The sequence below is a fragment of the Haemaphysalis longicornis genome, unplaced genomic scaffold (genome assembly GCF_048455015.1).
Source record: "Haemaphysalis longicornis isolate Haplotype H1 unplaced genomic scaffold, Haemaphysalis longicornis Haplotype H1 scaffold_7, whole genome shotgun sequence".
NCBI classification, from domain to species: domain Eukaryota; kingdom Metazoa; phylum Arthropoda; class Arachnida; order Ixodida; family Ixodidae; genus Haemaphysalis; species Haemaphysalis longicornis.
In genome coordinates, this window is record NW_027526422.1 from 102,764,265 (window position 1) to 102,786,282 (window position 22,018).

General features: G+C 46.3%; 1 long non-coding RNA gene across 2 annotated transcripts in view; it reads left to right on the plus strand.

The window, feature by feature from the left end:
- Positions 1-20,696, plus strand: part of LOC144144711 (uncharacterized) — a 36,704-nt gene extending 16,008 nt beyond the window's left edge. The window contains exons 1-5 of one of the 2 annotated variants that reach the window (XR_013317316.1): positions 1,200-1,303; positions 3,306-3,542; positions 9,274-9,417; positions 11,966-12,964; positions 17,991-20,696. This is a non-coding gene — a long non-coding RNA (uncharacterized LOC144144711). Of the gene's footprint in view, positions 1-1,199; positions 1,304-3,305; positions 3,543-9,273; positions 9,418-11,965; positions 12,965-17,990 lie in introns of those variants that run through there. The other variant, XR_013317317.1, reaches the window with a different exon arrangement.
- The last annotated feature ends 1,322 nt before the right edge of the window (positions 20,697-22,018 follow it).

Below are 22,018 nucleotides of genomic sequence, written 5' to 3' on the forward strand. Positions count from 1 at the left end.
AGTCGCCTCTAGCCCAAAGGCAGACCAGGTAAAAGAATCAGTGGTAGTCTGAACAAAATTGACGGCTCCGCTCCTGCATACGGCACTCGAATCCGGTAGCTCGAAGTTGAAAACGTCGCACCGAGTTCGCAGATTTTACGAAGGAACGGCGAACAGTTTCTTTCTTCCGCCTTTCATCAGGCAGCGAAGATTGTCTGGGTCGGTTATTGCCCTATCAACTCTTCTGAAAAGGCGCGTCACGTTACATCCGAACATGGCTATTAAACTTTTGTAGTTCTCTATTATAGTGCAGCAGAGTCCTTTTTGCTTGGTAAGGTTCATCTGCAGATATTGATGGAAGCAGTTGCGCTATAAAGCCTGCATCGTAATTTTTGCAGCACATAGCCTGAGTATTCTTAGACGCGAAGAAAACGTTGTGCAGCTTTCCCCGATGAACCCATTGCTTTATGATGTATATTTGTTAAAGTTTCGGGATAAAGACATTAACGTCATCGAAGACAACATCTATGAAAGTATTAGGGATACGAAACTTAATACTCGTTTCCTAGCAGGTTGCCGGAAACTCTGGTTAGTCAATGAGATATCGTTGCCCTTCGCAAGGAAGGCGCATAAACTGGGGAGGCACAGAGATCCTTGACCAAGAATTCTAAATAAGTAACGCCCAGGCAATACAGATACTTCTTGCTGGCTACAGAAGAAATCGAGGGGTTATAAAAGTACCGCACGTGCACCAGAGTTACTTCATTTGCGGGCCGTAGATTCCTTACTCAGGAGATATGGGCTGAATTATTTAAATAGGCGAGTCGCCCACATGGAGAAGCCGGGCTGTTTGAGCACTTAGAAGGTGGCTATGAAAAACTGTAACCCTAGCGCGCTAGTCCGCTGCTCTCACTTTGTACTTTGACCCTGTCCTCTCAGTGGTATGCGGCTGTGAATGATGTAAACCAGGTACCCCCCACCGTTGTATTGCAGAATGGCTGTGGAATTCCTGATACGCGTAACATGACCCACAAAAACGTGAGGTGTATACGGTTGTCACTCAAAAAGACCCTTGCGGAATATCCAGATGTTTTCAGTATACCTCTACATAGTCAGTGACTGTGAAAGGTACGCACATAAGTTCTGGTACGTTTTTGTTACTGCTCGGCCACCAGCTGCTGCGTCGATGGTTGGTTTTGTACGCAAGTTCATTTGAGTGGGGACCGAAAGGTCTAAAGCATACACCTGTTACTTCGCTTGCCTGCTCTATTTAAACCGTCAATTTTCTTATCAGTGGTGACCGATGAAGCAAACATAAAAAAAGGTAAGCCAAAGCGTTCACCTAAGTAAAAGTTTTCGCACCGTACGAACTTTCCTATTTGCAGAAACACTATTGTTAGTGCTTGCGTCTGTTTGTTGCTAGGCATATCAATATGCATTCGGCATCCCGATGCTTTTAAACGTAGCTTATGTTTTTGCAAACCTTTCAGAAACGGACTGCCATGTGATTGCGTTGGAGAAGTTACTTGTCAACATCTACGGGTTCTTGTTGCAAGGGTGCGAAGTTGGCTATAGATAGGGGGTGAACGTGGTTAAGTATCTTCAGCTACTCAGGCCATGTCCCCCATTTTGCTGCTTTTGAAGATCCGGAGTCATAGAAAACAGTAGTGCAGGATATTTAGCTGTAATATAGAAGACAGAGATGAAGCCAAGCAAACCTTCAAAGCTACAGGTACGTTATTGTATGTTTTTGAAACAGGCAGCACGTGTAACCTAAGAGTGCAGTACAAGAACTTATATTTACGCTCATCGCGATAAATTTGCGATCCTGCTTTTTTTAAAGTGGACGATGAGTGGAGTAATATGAGCATACTATTGGCTTCGAATTGTGAGTTGCGTATGTGTAATAAAAAGGGTTTCCTCGTACGTAAAGCTGATGCGCGAAAGCCAGCACACCTTTTGCGGGCAACTAAAGCCTAAGAAACTTTAATTTTGCCGGTAAAGAATGCGGAATACAATGACTTGTTATTGGAGTGATTTTCTTCTATTTCGACTGAATTTCTCTACGACAGTACAAACGAATAACGGAAAGATTTTACCCGACAAGAAAGACAAATTTTTGCTATTAAAATATTTTTTATGGTTTTCGTGCTGATACCACGACCGCGCACCCGTATTCGATTAAAATGTTATCTCTCAGAAGCTGTAACTGTCGAAGGTGGCGGCGCAAGATTGATCTGGCGTACACGTAGTAAAATGTAGTATACTGTAAAATGTTTTTTTTTGAGAAGCCACAGGCAGTAAGGTTCAGAAGCATAGGCAGGACAGGCATGAATTGTGTACGTTAGCTTAGCACCTCAAGCCTTCCGAAACGCATTCTAACAAACATGGTGAATGTAGTGCGGGATCATGACAGCAAACACATACGATTCAAAAGTGAAAAAATACAACTCGCGAGGATGAATAAAACATTTCGACGAGCATGTCAAACTTAGAAGAAAAAGTATTTCTTCAACCAGCAATCATCAAAGCGTTTTCAGGTTATGAACATGGAAATAAAAGCGTAAACGCATCTGAAGCCATAAGCAAACATCGACGGTCGCGATACGTTACCTTAAACCAGTTATAAGAACACCATGTCCGCAGGCATGATGTTCAAGGGTATAGTGAATTACAGCTAGATAGGAAAATCAGCGAAGAAGAAAACGTCATGAAGTGCTGATCTCACGAACGCATGAAGTGAGTCCTGCATACCATAAAGCTTCCTGGTCTAACTAAAGTTTGATAGTTCGAAGACACTACATATGAGTTCTGCAATGTTACGAACAGTGAAGGCAATTGTATGCTTTCGAATGCTAAAGGACGCACGACCCCGACAGCAACGTTTATCTCACACTTCCATTGGGACACCCCCGGGATAATTTTCGCACTACCCATTCCGTGGTCTTAAGATTTAAATCGCGGTGAACCCACGCAGAGGATCGGCCGTGCGCGACTGAATTCGCAAAGGTCCGGCATGCTCTCAGTAATGGCTAAGATTCTGTCTGTCACGGTGACGCACGCCGAGTAATAGTAGAAAACGTATGACAAATTGTTACAAACAATTGATGCAGGCTGTCCTGTGAGCGCGCCTATGCCTACACGCGCTGAGCTCGAGGTGGCGGCAAACAGCGAATATTTCTGAAAACACCCCCCTGACAAAGTCAAATTCCGAAACAACCTAAAGCCTAAGCCCAAACCATTTAGTTTAATAGAAAACTAAAACGTCTAGAAGGAGAATGGAAATTGTACAACTCGATATGACTTCATGTTCTTTTTTCATCCAGGTCTAGCGATGCCTCCACAAGACACCTCGTTGCCGACAATGGGTACCTTGCAAGCTGCGGGCCTCGTCGATACCTGCTGGCTAGTGCCCATCGTGGCCGCTGCTGTGTGCTTTTTGTCATCAATTCCCCATGTAACTAGTGGAGTTTTCTACGTTCTTTTCATAGACGAGATGGGCGCCAGTCGCGAAGCGGCTTCATGGCCCAAGAGCTTCGTCGTGGCCATGACGCAGATAACAGGTACGAAAGCGCATCTCAGACTCCTTCGGTGCTGTAGTTCTCTCCGAGTGACTCATAAGATTCTCAGGTACTAAGTGCCCAAATATTTTACACTGGCGGTGGCGAAAACGTTTTGGGAAGTACTAGGTGAGCCGACTATGTACTGAATCGTAAACACTTCAGTGTAGATGATCACGCAAAGTAATTATGCGACAGCACGTGAAAGACGGCGCGTGATTTTGTGGCTAGGGTGCCCACAAAAAGTTTTCAGAGATGTTGAATTGTTGATTTTGTTTCGCTTCTATGGGCTTCAGAAATGCCAGGGCAGTGCAGGTTTCTTGCCTGGCAGGCTGTGACGCAAGGGACCGCACTCCTTTCTTCTGTGCTTAGCCATATGCTCGAATTAGTATGCGCCCTTCGACGGTTGTGGCTATGGGCCTAATGATGCCTAAAGGGGCCCTGCAACACGCTTTGAGCAGTGCAAATAAACCCCCGCAAGGTTTAGACAACACTGCCAGGAATTCCTGAGCGAAATATTATATGTGAACGGGAAGCGCTAAGCTCTGAAGTCGCTTTGAAAGACTCGAAAAAACCAGCCGCACACTTTCAATTATCCTCATTATGCGCCGCTGTACTCACGTCATTAAAGCGGTGGCTGTCCTATTGGCTGTTACTGGTCATCTTCACGGTTTATGTCTTGCCTTTCCTGCAGCGATCTGCCGCCGCCGATGCCCTGCACCGAACTCTTCCATTCCTGAACCTGTGCGATTAAATTGTTGCCCTTCCGGTTCTGGCCATAGATAAAACCATAATGAATTCTCCCCTTTATGAACTCGGTAGTTCTCATCAAAACGTGTTCGTTGCACACCGAACTCGAAGTTTCATTCAGTAATACTGAGGGACAAGATGTTTTGATACTTACCCCCACCCTAGCAGAAACCACTTCGTCGTTGGTTGGGTAATTACGCGATCTTTTCCTGATAGGTAGCGCCTGTGCGCCATCACAGAGAAAACTACAATTCGTGCTTCCCGCACACTTTGCATGTGAGAGTAAAGTGTCGGCAACCAATTTTTACAGAGAAGCTGTATATGGCTACACCCCTTCCCTCCGTTTTCATTCCGGCGAAGCCGCGTCATTCGGCACAGCTTTCACGCTTCCCCTGGCGCCCGCCGACACCGCTTGTGCATGTTTTGTACCCCACGCCACCACGTGTGCTTCATTCGCAAATAGCGAAAACGGCTGACAACGGCTCCAGCGCCGCTATCCGCAGTTTTAATTTTATCTCTTTGTCGAACGGCGCCTGCCCTTCGCTCAGAAAAACAATAGGGCGATATGCAGTACGAATACGCATGGATATAACCGAAAGCCGCTGCCGTAGAACGTACAGCCGCTGCCGTTCCCGTTTTAAGCTCTACCTCATCGAGTGGGCGCAAAACCTTCTCGAATGAAAAGAAACTTGCCCGCTTAGAACCTTGACTTGAGGTACCAATTTCTGTTAAGCTTGGAGGGCTTTCGGAGCAACAGTTTTGCCCATGTTTTTTTGTGTCAAAGTGCCCGCAATACACCAGTTTCAGTTTATGCGTGCATGATGGGGACCAGTAGACGATAAGGGATGGGAAGGGGGGGGGGGGGGGGACTTGCACGCAGGTTTCATGCCCTAACAGATGGCCTGTCTGCTCTGCTGATAGAATATATAAAAAAAATTCTCCCACCTCCCCTCGCGGGAACACCTGTGTAGATGCGACGCATAGGGGGTTCCGTTGTTGTTTCCGTTAGGTTGATTCTCCCATCGCATGAAACGTGCCGTGAACCCCCTGCCGCGGCTATGACACAACGTGGCGCGGCTATAACGATACACAATCCAACACGATCCACTTTTATCCAATCCAATCCAAATCCAATCCAATCCAATCCAATCCAAACCAATCCAATCGAATCCAATCTAATGCCCCTCGCGAGAGAGTGTTCGCTATCGGAGAGGAGAGGGGGTGAGCGGCGGAGAGCGCAGCTCACGCGGCGAGGAGAATGGGGGAGGTGTGTGGACGGACACCAACAACGCCGTATGGAGGGACAAGGCGAGTGAATGAGATGCAGTCGCATCTAAAAAACTGCACCCCTCCGTCTAACGACAACGATGGTTGAACGCGAAGATTTCTCGTGATGGATTCTTTGGTTGGCCAGTCCCACACTGCGAGTATGTCTATACCCCGGAGGTATGTGTACCCACAACTCTCGGTTGCGCACTCGCGAACCTTTGTGTTGTGTCTGGGGTGTGCGGCTTGAATCGGTACCTGCTGCTTGGCATTCGCTTCGACCATGAAGAATTGGAGCAATCGGATCGACGCCGGCTTCATCACTCCTACGACCCAGGTTCGATTCCGACGACGGGAAGAGTTGTTTTCGTTCCCTTTACGCACAATCATTGATCAGCATTATCAGAGAAAGTTGGCTTTCCTACAGGGCGTAATGACGTAAAACGGCATCAGTGTGTGTATCACAACCTGCACGTACGACGGCCCCATGCGACCTGTCTGCTATCATCGTAGGTATCTTACGGCCTGTTACACAGGCCGTAAGATACCTACGATGCGGGAGAGAAAAGGACAGCCTTATGTTTGTCCGCTACAATAAAGCTAGAGTCCTTCCAAGTTTTATTCAGATAATTGGCTAGGAAGTATGCTCCATCCTAAATTACACAGAAACAAGTTTTGTTTCGCGCACTCCTCCGACTACAGCCAGCTTTCCTGGTCATCCTTCTACGCAGAGTGGAAGGGCACTGAATTTTTATGGCGAAGCCGCATACGCCTCGCCCCCACCCGTTCTCATTACGGTAAAGCCGATTTACTCTGCCCCGATCAGGGTCTCCTCTCACTACAGCCGACCCTTCTTACACAACTTTCATAACAACGGTTATTACCCTCGCCACCACCGATACCTCTTTCACAAGTTGTGCAGTCGGCTAACAGCGGCTGTAGCACCGTTGTCAAATGATTGCCGACAATCGACAGCAACGGGAATGGGCGTAAAAACGCCCGCAAGCCGCCGCCAACGGCGTCCGCGCGAGTACACTGCAGAATAAGGTACGCAGCGAAGTGAGCGAACAAAGTTTCCCATCGTCGTTAACCCTGTCATTGCACCGCAATGAGAAAGAGCAGCAGCGCAACGCGTAGGACACAGATTGAGTCCATTCCGAGGCGTTGAAGGGGCTAAGAGGACGACATAAAAGTTTGTTTTATCCGAAAGATTTCGTCTTTTTAAAGTCTTAAGCGCTTCTCCGGCAGCAACCGATGCTTAGTTTAATTCTAAATTAAACAATTTAAGCCATAATTTTGATTCTCCCGCTGAATCCTGCGTTGTGCGACGTTTGCGATCACGTATTCATTAATTGATTGTAGGGTTTAACGCGCCGACGCAACGCAGGCGATGAGGCGCGCCGTAGTGGAGGGCTCCGGATTAATTTTGACCACCTGGGGATCTTTAACGTGCGCCGAAATCTTGTACACACGGGAGTTTTTGCTTTTCGCCTCCATCAGAAAAGCGGCCGCCGCAGCCGGGAATCGAACCCGCGACCTCGTGCTCAGCAGCGCAACGCCTTAGCCACTGAGCCACCGCGGCGGGTGATCACGTATCCAGGGCAGGTACTTATGCAAACGTTAGCATACTGACCAGGGGTGCTGCGAACACCGAAACGCCTTGTTTACCATCCGCTTTCTAAATGGCGCCGCGATGCTTCTCAGGACTACTGTGGAGACTCGCTTAGTTCCTGCCCGGATCGATACCTGGCTCATTTTTGCTCAGGTTCATCGTAGTCATTTTTGTGAAACATTGGGTATTCTACACGAAAAGTCACAGAGGACAACGTCGCTTATGCCAGTTGGCCAGTGTACGCTCAGCGCACCGGGCAACAACGCAACAATGGAAACCGCCATGTCTGCGCCACTGTGCCTGCGCATGGGCATTGCGCCCGCATCTAGCCGAAACGAAACAGGCCCCGGCGTCCGTCATCTGCACCGTTACCACCTGATTCTCGGCCGTGGCGTCATGAGATATGAATAATCGCAGTGACATTGAGTGATGGTGCACTACTCGTCCTCCGGAGCTCTGCTTGACCACAGCAGAATGGAGGCGCAGTCGCGAAAGAAACCGCTCCCGAAGCACGAGAGGCGTAGGCTGCAGAGCTATTGCCTGTGGTCACTGATATCGATACAGGTGCACCTGAACCTTGCCTACGACAGATTCGCGCAGTACAAAAGCAAATAGTGCTTCCGAAGAAATCCACGTACACGCAGAATGAGATAAAATGGCCGTTAACTGAGAGACTCGCTAGATCGATCGGGAAGTGGTTGAAGGAGAAAGCGCTTCCCCAGGGCTGAGCAATCTGGGGCCAATACCAAAACACGGCAGCTGTGAATCACTCATCTGTGCCGACGAATTAACTTGTGTCTTGCGATAGGTAGGCTATGGACGCTGCGCTAAACAGTACTTGACGTACTGTTTCCAACAAGTAATGGTTTTGAGTTCGGTGGTAAACAATAGTGCTGATACTGCTGCCCGCGCAGATGGTGCTGCCCAACAGTGCTACTCAGGCGCCCACTTTGCAACCTTTGAGCTACGAATAACTTGTACTTGCTCCAGAGGAAGTTGGGGTTCAATTGCAGCACAGGGTTGCCGCACCGATGAACAGAACAGCCACTCTCTTCGTGTAACCAACGCTAACGCGGTGCACCCAGGAGTCGCGGCTGCCAGCGCTGCCAACTGCCCGTGCCTTCTACGTCGCCTTAGCAACGGGGCCGGGAAGGCAGAGACATGGCGGCGCACACACACGGCGGCCGGCATGCGCGCCACGCCAGTGAATACGCCCTATCACCGGCATAGTGTGCGCAGTACGCACTGGTGCTTCTGTGTAGACGTGTGCGTTCGTAACTTCCAGTGTTAGCTCGATATTCTTACTGCTATTAAAAGAAGAGTCATTAAATATAGGCTTAGATACTCGTTCCACAAGCTTAATGGCCTGCCTAACTTGCGCTTGCTTTTGCCGGCGTCATTCAATTGCACAGCTTCCTATAGTACGTCTTAGGTTCAGTGCGGGAAACAAGCCGATGAGTAGCATGGTCATTGTCTATTTTCTAATTATATATCTTATTCGAGGGAAGTTTGCTTCAAATGTGTTTTCAGTGTTATTCTAACCTGGCAATTTTTCGAATCCACCAAACATGCATTTCGTCATAATGACCCCATTCAGGCTCATCACTAAAGAACGACTCCCGAGAACCAAGATTACAAAGTCCCTCGACAACGCTACGCGGAAACACGGCGTTTCATACGCTGAACTGGGCATTTATGCGTGCGTTTTCAACAGCTACAAGAAGGGCTTAAATGTTCAGTAAATTTTTGTTTCGTCCATAAGTGCAGGCCAAAAAAACAAAAAGTCATTCGATAGTTAATCCGTCACCACAGAAGTCGGTCGCCCACGGAAATTTTTTCTGGCTCTCCTGAGCTCTGGCGTGTTCATGTTCATGACCTGCAAGCTTATTCTAAGAGTTGTCTATACGATTGTTAGTTAAAACAGAGCCATTGCGGGTTACCCACAGCGCCGAGAGGCTCCCTGTTTTCCGTATTTTATGTATTCTGCGCGAATATTGCAAAAAGTTCGTGCCATGCACTTTTTAAAAGTAGATTGTTTCTGTTCTCCATTTTTCGCAAAACAATTAAAAAAAATCTGTGTGTGTGTGTGTGTGTGTTTAATTTTAGGTCTCTTGGTTGGAGCAATTCAACACAAGGTGCCGATGCTCGCCATGCTTCTCTTTGGGGCTTTTTTGTGCCCGGTTTCAATCATTGCATCTGCCTTTGTGCCTAACATGGCATGGATGTCAGTGACGTTTGGATTTTTCTACGGTGAGTACTGCAACCGCAGTAGTACATGTCTGTAAGAACTTTCAATGGCGGGTGGTTGTGACACTCGTGGAAATAAAGTGGCTATTAGAAATGTAACTGCTTTAGTAATGATAATTTCTTACGCAAGTGCTTCTTTTTCATATTTCGTGTGGTAGTCATCATTCGAGCGAGCACCCTGCATATAATCGGTAAAAAAAAATTAACCAAAAGCTTGGCTTTGGTCGCCTTTCGCAAAAGATCGTACGAAGGAATGCTGCGTGGCGTGTGGCTAACGCATTTATGAAGTTGATGAACGCTTTAGAGAGCGGCTTGAAGAAACAACATTTGTAAAGAAAAGGCTGGAAAATGCTCACTAATTTGACGGAAGCTTTCCGTTACTAGAATAAACTTTGATTCCGCTGCTTTCTGTTCAGCTGCTCTAGTTGCGTTGGATATGAAATTTCTTTTGACTATGGTAACTTTGTCCTAATGTGTCGTCAAGTGCAAGTAACAAGGTGTATGGGCGGCGAAGTCAACACGGCTTGAAAATAGCTGGCCGCTCTAGAAAAATCAGAATAAATGCCAAACTTTGAAAAACTGTACAACATTTACTCGTCGGTAACATGAAATAGTGGAGCGTTTGAAATTTGTACAAGGGCCTCGCTGTAATGCTGCGTGAGCAATGCATGTGACACGTCTCCTGAATTTATGAGTCGATACCGTCGTTCTGTAACTTAGCCAGCGAGAAAACGCAGATGGATGGAGTGAAGAAAGAATGTGTAGAGAGCTGCTTTGAGTGGACAGATTAGCGTTCAGACGAAGATGTAAGTAGAGGGCGGCACGACACCAGCCACTGCACAGGTATTGGCAGCAGATTTTGAGACTCGCTCCAACTTCTGTACGCGTTGTACAGTTCAGCCTGCAGCCAGTGCATGTTGGAAAATGCAGAAGGGATGAAAACAATGGCAACAGAGCAAGACGGCTTTCGACAGCAAACACGGAAACTTGCAACAAATGGCCTGGCAATTACAAAGGAACCGAAATTTTTACATATCGGTAGCCCAAAAACGCAATATTGTTCAAACGGAAATAGTGTGTACCTCAAGGCACCAGGTTTGTCGAGATAATAAACTTGACCTTTCCAGGGAAACCAGCGAACGCCAGAGAGCATAGATACGTGAATACACTTGCCTCTTTTATAAGATGATAGATGCCACCTCCCTGCCATAAAGGGCTTGAAATTATAAAACAATCAGTTAGCCATGATATAAAACTGTTCACATCAAGGTTTTAAATACGAGCCATCAGGAGTTAAAACATTAAAAAAAACATTGAAAGTTTACAACCACATTCGCTGTGTAAAAAATGCAGAAGAAAAATCTGCTCTTCCAAATCAGGGACATGATATTTACGCAGAGTTCATGAGCACGAATTTATGAGTACAAGCGTTGTTGGCGGAGAGATGTCGGCGTCGGAATTTTTTGCAACAGAGGTAGGCGTAGGAACTTTCGGCTCGCCACATGTAGAGACTAGTAGCAAAACTTTACACCCGCCGCGGTGGCTCAGTGGCTAAGGCGTTGCGCTGCTGAGCACGAGGTCGCGGGTTCGATTCCCGGCCGCGGCGGCCGCTTTTCTGATGGAGGCGAAAAGCAAAAACGCCCGTGTGTACGAGATTTCGGCGCACGATAAAGATCCCCAGGTGGTCAAAATTAACCCGGAGCCCTCCACTACGGCGCGCCTCATCGCCTGCGTTGCGTCGGCGCGTTAAACCCTACAATCAATCAATCAAATCAGCAAAACTTTACAACCTGAGCGTGACGGCTGCGGCAATATAAAAACACGAATGTGTTTCAGCGAAGGGTTGTGAACAGTGCGCAATGCCATTGCGAGAATACCGGTGTGCTTAATTTTACACTCCGGGAAGAAACCCAAGAAAAATATTCAAAGCCCCCATCTACAAGCCCTAAACGCCCCTGCTACCGGTAGCCCTCAAAGGAATGCCCAAATTTCCCACCACAAACAAGAAATCACAGCCAGAACGCGCTGCCGTGGTCTCATTATACAGCAAGGAATTCTTTATTACGTACCCCTTGTACGTACGCACAGGGTGTTCGTAGGCAAGCAGTACATGTATTTCAACACGTTTGGGCCTTGGTGACGGCGTGAAAAACCATGCATCTAGCCGAGAAAGCTTTCGGCTGTTTCGGTGCCGTAAATAGGTTCAATAGTTTGTACTATACATCAGCATGTACATCTGATTTCGCCAACCCCTTTGGTCACATTAGAAACAACCGGTATCTATTTGGTGTTAAGTCCGGCGTCACTATGGTATCCGTACGAAGCGTATGTTCGACAAGTGCGGGCCTCCAAAAGTGATGGCGGCGCCTGCAGGAGCATGCGCAGATAGAGGTTGGAGATAAGGCCCTTTTGAAGCTCTCTTCTTGCATCAGAAAGTGTTGTATACCATAGAAACGTATGTCCGGTTATACTCGTAAACCCTGCTATATTGACATTTACCTAAGTATGAACCTAAATATATATCTTAAAGTTGTACTATTAATCTTTGCAGGATTGTCCCGGGGCCTTCTTCAGGTGGCCACGACCGTTTATGTAGTGTCGTACTTCGACCAGTACAGAAGCGTCGCTTTAGGAATAATGTCCGGCGTAGGCACGCTGGCAGGCGTCGCGGGACCTTCGCTAATAACGCGTTTGTTTTCTGAATACGCCGTGAAAGGAACGTTTGTTGTGACCGGTGGATTCCTTCTTAACCTGATACCATTGATCCTGATGCTTCGAAATCCGCGTCCTATTAGCTGTTTGACATGGAGAAACTGCATCAATATGAGGAAGCTGGAAAAGGAAACAACGAGGGTCGTTCAACAAAGAACAGGGGGGGAGCGCACAGGGCACAACTTTGGCGACACCTTTCTCCGAACGGGTGAAGAAAAAGACAGAAGCGTTGATACTAAAAATGGCGTACAAACAGAAGACATCAGTAAAGGAAACTTTCCCGCTACACTTGCCCCACATTCATCTCCTCTCTCCCCACAATCAACAGATAATCACACAGACGCCGCCACAAATACGAAGGCCATACTCTTGCAAGCAATTTCATTCCTTCGGAAACCCTGCTTCTACGTTATTGCTGCTGCTGTGCTTTCAGGAGACTTCGCGTTTCCAGTCGTAAACTCGACCTTGGCCGACTATGGCAGAGATAAGGGAATGCCAGCGGAAGCAGCAGCGCAGTTATTAACCCTCTTGTGTTCTGGAGGTGTTTGCGGGAACGTAATAGTTCCTTTTTTTGCCGACAAGTTACAGTGTACCCGCTCCGCACTAGGTGCTTTGGCATGCGCACTTCTCGCCGTTTGCTTTTTTCTCATGCCCCACGTTGACAGCTTCGCAAATGTGTGCGCCGTTACGTTTGTGATCGGTGTTCAATTTGGCTATATGGTCACCATCAAACCAGTTCTGGTCGCCGACTACCTAGGAGTACGCAGTCTTGCACTTTCTTGGGGCCTCATGGGTGCCGTGTCCCTTCCAGTGATCTTTACAGAGCCTTCCATTGTGGGTGAGTTCTCAAGAAAGGTACCTGTTTTGTACCTTATTCTCGGAATTGTTGATGTTCGCTTACCATCTTCAACTGCCCTTTTATTCTCCTTTCCCCTTCTGTGGGTCTCACTACTGCCATGTGTAGCGGCTGGTTTTTTAGGCGATAAAAATTCGCAATTTTGCGCCTAAAATACATACAAAATGACTATTTAGGACCCCAGTGTCGCAAATATGGGCACCATTTGTTATTACATGAACTCAAGGAATTTCAAACGAAGACGTGCGGGCCTCCATCTACGGAAAGAAAAACAAATGTGTCATTGAATATGATGGCACAATGGCGCCAACAGTTGAACTTAGCCGTTCAATTGTCCCAATGAACTGCTGAATAAATGAAGGTCGCTTGTCTTAAGTCAACAGATGCCCTGCTTATGTTATCGTTGTACAGTGACGGTGGCTTTCTGTATCGTCGCGTAGTGTAAAACAGGCATACTTTGTGGCTGCTTGACGTGGTTAATTTACGACACGACAAACAGACACAAATAATCAACGCAGAGGAGACGATGATTTATTATATGTTTCTTACGTTCCTACAAGAAGATGGGTCCAACTCAGGCAATTATCTCATAATTATTATCGAAATTCTACAAGCAAGATGTCCCAATAATGTCAAACATACATCCACACTCTTTAAGAGCATTTTAAAAAATGTGCTTAGCAGATGAACAGATTTTGGATGGAAAATTGTATTTTGTAGCCAGTCGGCACTATAATTTCGATGTGTAGGAAAGTGAAGCTGCGCACTTGTGTATCACCGTTGGCTCTTCATTATTGTAGGCATCTGCAAACGAATGCTTTTTAATGCTCACTCGTTGCGTTAAAATTGAGTTGAGTTAGAGTTTGCTTCTAGAAACAAGAATTCAATTTCACATATTTGAAGAAATCAGGTGACTACGCGGAGCGTAGTCTCAGAACCTGTGTGAAAATTGTGGAAGCACTATAAAACTGCGCCCAAGGTCGCGGTTTCGATAACATACCACGGCGGCCGCTTTTCTGATCGAGGCGAAGAGCAAGAATGCCCGTGTGTTCGGGGTTTCGACGCACGTTGAAAATCCCAAGGTGGTCAAAACTTATCTGGAGCCCTCCACTACGGCTCACATCATCACCTGTTCAGCGTCGGCGCGTCAAACCCCATAGTCAAGCAAATCAATACCATATGAAATCAAATCAAATCATCTTTATTTTTCCAAAGAACATTTGGAAGGAGGCCAGAACCATAAGTGGAGACTGGTCCACTTGACAAGGGTTCGGGCCCCCCTTAACAAGGAGGCATGTTCAAAATGTTATACATAATAAATGTTACATACATAAAAATCAACAAGAAAACATACAGCAGAATCAAGTGCCCAGAGCAAGACAGCAGGCACAACAGGGGAATCCATTTCACAGAGCAGAATGATTACTTATTCACGACAACACCGCCATACAAATGAGGAGAAAACATTTCATCAACACATCAATAAATTCATTCAAAATTTTTCTCAAGATATCATTCAGCATGTACAAAAAATGTACGCAGTTTTGCTCTACTAGTATTTTCTATTATTATTATTACCAAAATGCACGATTATCAGCTTTCTTATTCAAAACTATCCCTTTGAGAAAAAGCGTCTATTTTCACTTCTGCCAGTTATTGTTGATTGATTGATTGATTGATTGATTGATTGATTGATTGATTGATTGATTGATTGATTGATTGATTGATTGATTGATTGATTGATTGATTGATTGATTGATTGTAGAGTTTAACGCGTAGACGCTATGCAGGCGATGAGGCCTGCCGGAGTGGAGGGCTCCGCATTAATTTTTACCACCTGGCGATCTTTATTGTGCGCTGAAATCTCGCACACACGGGCGCTTTTGCTTTTCGCCTCCATTAAAAAAGCCACCACCGCTGCCGTGCAAGTTATTGTTTATGTGGGAGTTCGTTGAACTAGAGGACTAGCTTCAACAAAAGGACTAAGTTAAACCTCATAGTATTCAAACAGCCAATGTTGCTAGGTGACATATGTAACGATCATAAACTGCACTAGAAAGCGACACTTGAGGCTAAATGGTGCTCATGTAGACGCCAATTTTGTAAAATACGCCTTTAGAGGCATTTACGTGCACTTAGGGACAAACGTCACCATAGGCATTTAGAGGCGCTATAGAAACAACGCAAAATCCCTTCTTATCTCTAATTTATGCTGAAATATCAAAATGGTGGATGAGGAGCGCAAAGAGCAGTATAGAATTTTGACAAAAATTTAGTGTGCACTAGTGTGCAAACAAGTTTGATTAAGATTATGTCTTTAAACAATGTTCGATATTTATCATTGGAAATCCTTTAATACACTTTCGCCGAAAACCGCTCGCATTTTTTTGTAATATTGAATAATGCTTCGCAGGCTTCCAAAAACGTGGTTGACTCCGCCTGGGTCCCGTTTCTGTAATGTAGGCCACTCTCTGAAGTGTTTGAGGTTCCATAACCATTCTTAAAGGGAAAATTGAAGGAGCAGTTAGTGTTCTGCAATCATCTACACCTATTTCGTGACATGAGCCATGGCGGCCCGTAAATAACCTCAGCTTGGAGGTTTTAGGGATGGGAAATTAACCATTTAAAGCCTTTTTAGTAGGGTCACGCAGTTTGGTGTTTGAGAAACGAACTTTGCTGATCTTATCGCAAGGGGGGGGGGGGGTGGGGCGCGCAGGAGAATTTTAGGGTAGTCACTTAGTCGATTTTAAGCAATTTTACACGAATAAACTTCGCCTTAATAGTACATTTTTAATGAACCTTAGAATAATCGAGATTCAAAACACGGAAGAAGATTTTGTGGAAAACTATAACACAAACCTTTGTGGCGTCATTGCGATGAGTGGATCAGCAACCGTTAAAAGAGCATGCGGATTCGTCTTCTTACAACGCTCGGCAAATCAACGGCCTCTGTGCACTTTCACTTTATTGTGAAGGACACAGGCCGAAATTTCGAAGTTTCTTTTTGGTGAAATTCGGGAAGTTCTTTTTGAGTTTAGGTTTAAGCAAAATTTGACGTTCATGGCAGTTTATTTCTGTAATTCGCTCACTGTTTGGCATTCGTGATTTATGTAGTTTTTCCAAAAGAATTTAAAATCTTGTATAAAGTCCAATATTAAAAAACACGAACGCTTCACTGCATCGGAACAATTTCTTTCCTGATTGGTTTCAAAACAGAAATAAATAAGCATTGTTTGTTCCACTACGCACCTAAATAAAGAGGCCATAATCCCTATATACGTTGGAATTTCAACATCGCTGTGGCTAATTTACGTGTTGTTTTCTTTGTTTACTTCCCAATGCTCGCCGGCACTCAAGGGAGAATTCACGTAGGTTTTTGCGTGTGACGTAGTCTCTTTGACGAAGCAGGTGCTGAAAGCTATGGCGCGGCTGCTCGCGGGTCTATAAAATGCTGCAGCCACACCACGTTTCCGGCTCTGGGGAAGCCGCCAGTCGTTTCCGTTGTTTGGGCGCGTCGCTGCGAGCGACGCTTCGGCGCAGCGCATCTTTGAAAGGGCGAATGTAGATTGTCGCCATCGGTCATACAAGCAAGTTCAGTTTGTTAATTTAGCGCATCATTTTCAAGATATGAATGATACTGAAAAGCACCGTGCGTCTCGTGCTGGCGGAAATGCTGTGCGCGCGACCACTGCAAGCACGGTGGCAAAGGCGGGCGTACAAATCGGAACACACCGCGGCATCTATAACTTGCCGCTGCCCTCCAGAGGTTACAAATCAGATTAATAATACGGGAGAGAGGGAGACTGCGCTGGGGGCAGTAGTTGGCGCAGCTTCTAGGAGCGGCGACCGAATAACTGCGGCGATGCTAAGCCTTTCCAGCGCGGTCCGGTGTCGGAGGAACCTGTCTACAACGACAGCACCGCATGCTAGAAATGCACAGGAGAACTATTCGTTAGTAGAAAAGTTCAATTTTGGCCGTGAAAGAGAATGTTCAGTTGGGGGTTCCACTTTCGATACTTATAACGATCGTTTCTCTTATTCTCGAACTGCCATGCCGATGTTAGCACGACCGACGCGAAAGCAGTGCCGGGCATGTAGTAGTAGGCGGACCACGCGCGTCGGTTGCTTAGAAAGCGTGGCGCTCTTCCCAGCGGAGCCAATGGCAGCGCGTATCTCGGAGTGCAAGAGGCGTGACGAATGTCTCGAGGTTGTCTTATTCCGTACTTATCAGCTCTTAGGATATACATAATTTTGAGGCAGGACCTCATATCCTTCTGAACCCTATGTAGGGCCTCTTAAAAGCATCAAGGAAAAAGAAAAGATAAATGAGAAAATTGCCCAGCACGAGCGCTCACTATCAACTGACTTCTGCTGAAACCACAACACTACACCGTGAACTCTGCGCGTACTTATATTGCGCACACACAGAAAACCTAGAACGGCACGCGTCTTATCCAGTATTTTCTTCAATGTACGTGATGTCTTCTTCCAGGAAGGTTCTACGCGAAATGGTCTAGCCAATCGTTCGAAACGGGACTGCAACAGAAGCTTCAGGCGGATATCTTAAAGGTCGGACAGAAAGCACACAAATTATCTGTTACTGCAGGCACAAAGCCATGCATTTGGCGCATGGAGATAAATAAAATTTATTTCAAAATTGTACCTTCTGCCCAAAGAACGAAAACTACAACTCCTCATATTTAAACTTTAATGCGCTGAGAATCATGCGATCTCTCACCACAGGCGGCAAAACAAATAGGCCATGACTTCAACGCGGACTATCACGAAACAGCACGTGTTTATTGCAAGTCGGCGTGACTGCGTTCACAGTAACGCAACCAATTTAACGACGATATATGAGGTAATTACCTTTGTGCAACCACGATACGTCCCGAACGACTGCTTGAAAGCAAACTGACTCGCCTAACAGCACCATATTCGGAATTCATAGAGTAGCTTGGAGGTAAAATTTGCCCCACGAACATGGCATTGTTTCTCTTCCACGCAGGTATTTTTCGGGACATGTGTGGCTCATACGACAACTTGTACCGCACGTGTGGAGCATTAGAAATCGTGGCAGCTGCTCTTCTTACGGCACAAGCATCTTTCGACGCGAGGAACTCAAGAAACTTGAAGATATCATCCCCGTGAATCAGCAGACAACTTTCCCGTGTTGAACTCCTGCCTGTTTGCGGTGCAGGCGTACAGCTGTAAAGCTGTAGTGTCCATGTGTTTGAATGGTGTGCAGTACAAATGTGAGCGATTAATGACAATTTATAGCATACAACTGTGTCAAAGTTCGCTAATCACCTGTAGTTCTCTGTGATTGGTAAAGGAATTAGGCATTGCGTTTTTGATGACGCTATATGACGGGTAGCGGTAGTATCATACCCCGCAAGTAATCTTGCTTTTTCTTTCGTAATCTATGCTGCCACAGTGCTTGCCCTGCATTTTTCTGATCGCCACCTTTTGGGTAGGAGGTTAAACGGCCTCCACACAAGGAGTCGGTGATGAACCAGCTGTTTGTCTACTGAAACTGATTGACTCCAGAAGAAAATAGAAACGTCCCCGTGCACGTTCCTGCCAGTGGTTGCAAACGGCATACGATGGATTTTAGATGGCTTTGCGAATGAGAAGCTTTCGGGATGAGAACAGGTTTTTGTAACATGCAGCTCTGTATAACAGCTACCTTCGGCTAAGGGTAAATTCGCTTCATAATGACGGAATGCTATTTCTTGTAATCAGACACGGCCCGGACGTATCCAGAAAGCAACATCGGTTCTATTTGTCTTTGCACAACTGATCTGCGACCCGTTTTCTTAGCTAGAACTACAGGCTGATTTTTGTTTAGTACCAATTGCTCCAAAATATTTTGTGGGGAATGATAGTTTTATTGCTCGCAACCAAGCTGATGCACGTAATGTTTACAAGTCGCTGCGAATGACACAGACTCGACGTGCTTGAGCGAGAGATTCGTTGATATGGTATTGATGGGTGGGCGGCGTTTATAGTTCGCAAGCTGGGGCACGAGGGACATGGCTCTATAGATTGCTCTGCAACAATTACGTCGGAAGGTTTCGCTGAACTTGAAATTTCAGTTTCCTGTGTTCAGGCTGGGTGAACACTAAACGCAGCAAACACACCTGCTCCGCAATAGGCAAACCACGACTCACACGCTAGAATACAGACGCCAAGCTGCGTAAGCTGCGTATTCCACCGGATGCCATGGGAACATCCTTAGTGCAATATGCCCGACAGCTGCTGAACATAGAGGCAGCGAGTGGAATGCCCTGGTACAGGTGCTGCAAAAGTTAAGCGGAGCACGGGAGAGGTAGCCGGAGCGGGCAAAAGTGCATGCCAGCGCCATCTCTGAATAGATGCGCCCCCGATAGCGAGAGTGCTTGGGCACATCCGGCTGGACCTCCTCGATATGCTGACGCTCGCCTTATCACCGGCTCAAGCGAAGCCGCGCTGCTGTCATCCCTACTCGCTAGGGGCGCTTCCAGTGCTTGCGAGTTAACCTGGGATACAGGACACAACTTACTGGAGTTTTTGTAATAAAGTCTACCTCTTCTGAAGCAGCTGGTCTCCGATAGCCTCACATCTTCAAATCTCTTGAGCCCCCATTAAAACCAATACGCGCATAAACTCTACGTTTTTATTCAGCCTCCATGCGTTTCGTTGAGGTAGGCATGGTTACGGCCGCAGTTGCTGAATGATTCACGAGCGTTTAAGCCTCATGGAAGAATAAACTCACTGCCCGGGGTCATCGCGAGCCATGTGAGGGATGTGGACCAAGGGGTGGCGTTCCTAACAAAATGGAACCCATACGCCGCTGAAGATCACTTTTCTTCCCGAAGCGGGCAAACAGATTCGTGCATAAAACATTGCAAACGCCCCTGGCGAGCAGTGACGGCAGCAGCGCGGCTTCTCTTGAGCCGGCGATGAGTCCAGCATCGCCGTACCGAGAGCGGCCGGCCGGATGTTCCCCCGAACTCTCGTAATGTCAGGCGCCTCCATTCATAAATCGCGCTGGCATGCAGTTTTGCCCGCTCCGGCCAACACTCCCGTGCTCCATTTACTTTTGGATCACCTGTACACTAGGATCTACTGGCAGTGGAGTTTTTCGACTGTACACGACCTGACTTAAACCCTCGAGCGGAAACATACCTATGGTCAAAGGGCGGGAATATTTTGACGCTGCATGTTTTTCACTGGAAACATATTCAGCTACAAACACTGGGCGTTTATAATTGATGCTTGCCATTTTTAGTTGAAAGCCCACAAAAGTTTTGACGCGATATGATGAATCGCAAAGGGAAATGCTTTTTGATTACGGTGTTTTGTTGATCTTGGGTATCAAATTTATACTCAGCCAGGAATCATCAGGTGAATCTCGTCGCCATTTATGATGTGCACAACCTCACTAAGTATGGTTGGAACGGCGGCTAAGAAAATAGATTCTAAGCTCTCCTTGTTTGCAAAAATCTCGTTGTTAACCCCTAAATTTCCTGCAAGTTATTCCTTACCTTTATCTTGTAAAGACTGCGGCCGCCGTTATTGATATATTTTGTTAACTGGCTACTGTCTTTGACTAAAATGGAATAAATGCGAGGAGTGCATTCAACATTCTAAGAATCTGAAAACAAAAGCCTAGTTGGGGCATTTTGCTGATCTATTGTTTAACCGTCATGCTGCCCTCGTCGGGAAAAGGCCGCAGTTTGTCCATGGCCCTTCCGATGGCGGCTATCATGCGCGATATTTCGAGCCGCTCTAGCCTTTTTCCCGTTGGCATACTTTCTACACCTCCCGCCATGCGTCATTAAAGATGCGCATTGTGACTACGAGCGATGTGGAACGATGCTCTGAGGTAATGCGGCGATGTAAACAAGGCACGCTTAGAACGTTCCATGCTATCTCCTATATCTCTTTCCCGGAAAGCGCTCCCGGCCTCGTGCTCAAATTTCATATACCACAATTTATTGGCCAGAGTTCTATAACTCAGAAAGTTGCATGAAACCCAGACATCTAAGGCTATCTCACCTTAGTTTTAATTGCAAAAACTGAAAAGTGGAAATTATCGGAATCAGAAATCAAGAGTCAAAAGATGTTATTGCAAACAGGAGTTTCAGTATACATTGTTAGGATGTACAGTAGGAGATCTTAAATCACCGACTGCAAAGGGACGTCCTATAAATAGATATACGTCACTGAGCCACTGAGAACCTTTCAAGTAAGCTTCACTGTAACATTACCATGCATCGCTGGGAAGCCGTTTGTTTAAGGGGATATGCAACACTTCTCATTAACGCTTCTACTCTTTCCTTCTCATCTGGAAGCACTATGGAAGCCCTTGGTATTCCCAGGACGGAGCGGCAGTACGTGATTTTTTCATCACAGCAGACGCCTTCCAGTACCGCTTTGCTTTTGCGGCTTTCTTCTTAATGTGGGTATCGAATCCGTTTATTGCTGTTACTGACGGAAAACCGGGCAATAGCCGCTATACCCCTTTAATGGCGTAATTCCTGCGGTCTAAAAACGCCAAGTCCGGGAAAGAGAACAAAATTGTTGAGCAAGTTTCTAAGCTATCTGTTGGACCGAGGGCCATTACTTTTGGATGAGGAACTTTGCTACACAATAATCTAGAAATGAATGCATTGGTTGAGTACGCTTTGCAAGCTTTTAAGATTTCTAAAAAAGTTGAAAGAAATGTTGCAGGATTCCTATATGGAGAAGGTGTTATTATTTGCTGTGTAATATCAAATTGTCCATCCTTCGGGAACTTTTAATATACACCTCCACCAGGCGCCGTGGACCCCTATACGGAATGTACAAAAATCCCATTTGTGTGTGCTTCACCAATAAATATTAATACATTGCTGAGTGATTGGTGTAGAAAGTAAAGATGGAATGGGTGGGTGAGACAAGCGAAGGCAGGGGTAGTAGAACGACCGGAAGAAGATCGGCCGCACTAGGGTGCTCGAGCTTGTGTGTTTCGTGACCACCACGAGAATCGGACGTCTGGGTCCTGCTCTC